This window comes from Myotis brandtii, unplaced genomic scaffold, assembly GCF_000412655.1.
Source record: "Myotis brandtii unplaced genomic scaffold, ASM41265v1 scaffold567, whole genome shotgun sequence".
Taxonomy (NCBI): Eukaryota; Metazoa; Chordata; class Mammalia; order Chiroptera; family Vespertilionidae; genus Myotis; species Myotis brandtii.
This window is the reverse complement of record NW_005370116.1, coordinates 548,374-551,058: the sequence shown is the minus strand read 5'-3', so window position 1 is coordinate 551,058 and position 2,685 is coordinate 548,374. Positions and strand designations below refer to the sequence as shown.

Here is a 2,685-nt window from a genome sequence, read left to right as displayed (position 1 = left end):
TGGGAACCGGGTGGAGGGGAGCTATGGGGGTAAAAAAGAGGAACAACTATAATAATCTGAACAATAAAGATTTATTTAAAAGAAAAAAAGTGCTCATGAGCTCGGCGAGTGCACCATGGGGGTGGGGGGTGGGGAGGTGTCTTACAAACCGAACTTGACCACTCACATGTCCGCCGCCTCCCTCAACGCCGCTGGGAGCATCCACCCGCCTTCCACCAGCATGGCAACGTCCTCCCAGTACCGCCAGCTGCTGAGTGACTATGGACCACCATCTCTAGGCTACACGCAGGGAACAGGAAACAGCCAGGTGCTCCAGAGCAAATATGCTGAGCTTCTGGCCATCATCGAAGAGCTGGGGAAGAAGATCTGACGCACATATGTGGACAGCAAGAGCACGATGGAGAGATTGAAACGAAATCCACGCCGAGAGGGAGTGGAAGGCCAGGTCCTAGCCTCTGAGTAAGTATAAAAGGCTTTCTATCTTCTTCCAAGAAGTGACAGCTCATGCCCCCTGCCCCTGCCCCCTTCAGGTGAAACTTGGTTTCAAAATGGTAACAGCTTGGTTTCTCCTCCCCGTGCCCCTCCCGTGGTTCGTCAGGCTCCGAACCACCTGTTGCTGAGATGGAAAAGAGATTTTTGCAGTCATTAGGTTTGCATATTGTTAGGAACTACCCAGGGCATTTTGTGCGTGTGTGTGTGTGTGTGTGTGTTTTAAAGCATTGATTTACATGGTGCACATCAGTTACCTATTACAGAAAACTATGGTTGGCCTCCCAGATACCGTGTTTCTCTTCTGGATACATTTCTGTTACTCACATGGTTCTGTATGTTTCTCTTCTGAGCTGATCCAACTCGGAGGGTTTGTTTCAGTGAGTCCTGAGGCAGTGCTTTAGTAGCCAGTGGCCATTCACCACACAGTATAAATTCTGCTCAATGTAACTTTTTTTTTTTTTTGCTTAAGCATTTGCATGACTATTAGTACTTTGAAGTCAATCTTTAAAACGCACAAGTTATAAATACAGAAGAAAGAGCAACTTATTGAACCTCGACCTTGAACCTCGCCTGACAAGGACCCCTGAAACTTCCCCTAAGGATGTATGTAGATTTCAGTTCTGCCTGTCCCATCAGTGGATCCAAACATCTGGGAGAAAGTGACTAATAGTGTTTGCATCTTTGTATGTATTTATTACTTGATATAATAAAGCTTATTTTCATTAACAACAACAACAAAAAAGAAACTGAAAGATCATGCTGTTGATTAAGTGCACACAGTTCCCCATAGAATGGCTACATACTGTCCACTTCTATGAAGACATAGTTCTGGTAACTAATATCTATCTATCCTGCCAAACCAGTGGGAAAAAAAACACACCAACAAAATGATCAGTGATGACATCGGAATTACCCAAGCGCACCCTCAACCCCTTCACCTGCCCAGACGCCTAGGGTCCCTTTACAACTGGGCTGAGCCCAGTGCTGCCCAGTTACCTGGACACCAGGCCTGACCGCTTCTCTGGTTTGGCCCAAACATCTGAAGTTTGCATTTGTTGCCAACTTAGAAATTGGAGCGTTCACATAAAATCAGGATTCCCCATTTCTCTTTCCAAAGTGGCTGATTGAGCTACCAACTAAGGGTGGTCAGTGTCATTTCAACCCTAAGAGCAACCCCCAGCTTGGGGGTGTGGTGAGGAGGAAGCTATCTGTGCAGACAGTTCAGTTGTGTAAATTCCCGTTGACTGTGGCACAGCCCAACAGTATGGCTGCTCAACTGCGAGGCAGCACAGCCATGAAACAGTACAGTTGTTAAACGAGGCCCCTCTCCAGCTTTCAGGGGGCTCAACATGCTCCAACCCAGTGCACCCACTCTTCCCTGAGCTGCCCAGTGCACCCCACTCTGCCCCAGTGAGACAGCTTCAGTGTTTCAGCTCCAGCAGACAGAACACATCCCAGTGGAAAGGGAAAGTGTAGCCCTGGCCAGTATTGCTCAGTGGATAAAGCCTCCGCCTGAGGTCTGAAGGGCCTGGAGTTCAATTTCCAGTCAGGGCACATGCCTGGGTTGTGGGCTTGATCCCCAATGTGGGGCATGCAGGAGGCAGCCAATCAATTATTCTCTCTCATCATTGATGTTTCTATCTCCCTCCCTCTCTGAAATCAATCTATACTAATAAAAGGGTAATATACTAATTAGACCTGACAACTTTCCAGACATTCTTTCAGACAAAGCCATGGTGGCAGGGCCAAGGCAGAAGCAATAGGGGTGATCAGGCTGGCAGGGGAGAGCAGTTAGGGGGATCAGGCTGGCAGGGGAGATCAGTTAGGGGGATCAAGGTGGCAGGAGGTGAGCGGTTAGGAGCCAGCGGTCCCAGATTGCAAGAGGTATGTCCGACTGGCAGTTAGACATGCCCCAAGGGGTCCCTGATTGGGGAGGGTTCAGGCTGGGCTGAGGGAACCCCCCCCCATGCACGAATTTTGTGTACCGGGCCACTAGTCTATATCTATAAAAGGCTAGTATGCTAAGTGTCCATCTGGGTCATGATGTCACGTAGCAATGCCCTGCTTCCTCTCCCTAGCGACTAGCCTCCTTGCAATTCTTCAGCCCAGGAACACGACTTGCTTTATAGCCAGATGGAAACATTTCACACTGTAACCAAATGTCTGTGAAGCATTTTCCTGTGCCTCATCTCA

General features: G+C 48.6%; 1 pseudogene; it reads left to right on the top strand.

Annotated features, from left to right (window-relative positions):
- The window catches only part of LOC102244080, a 2,064-nt pseudogene extending 732 nt beyond the window's left edge, over positions 1–1,332 (top strand).
- Positions 1,333–2,685: the final 1,353 nt, after the last annotated feature.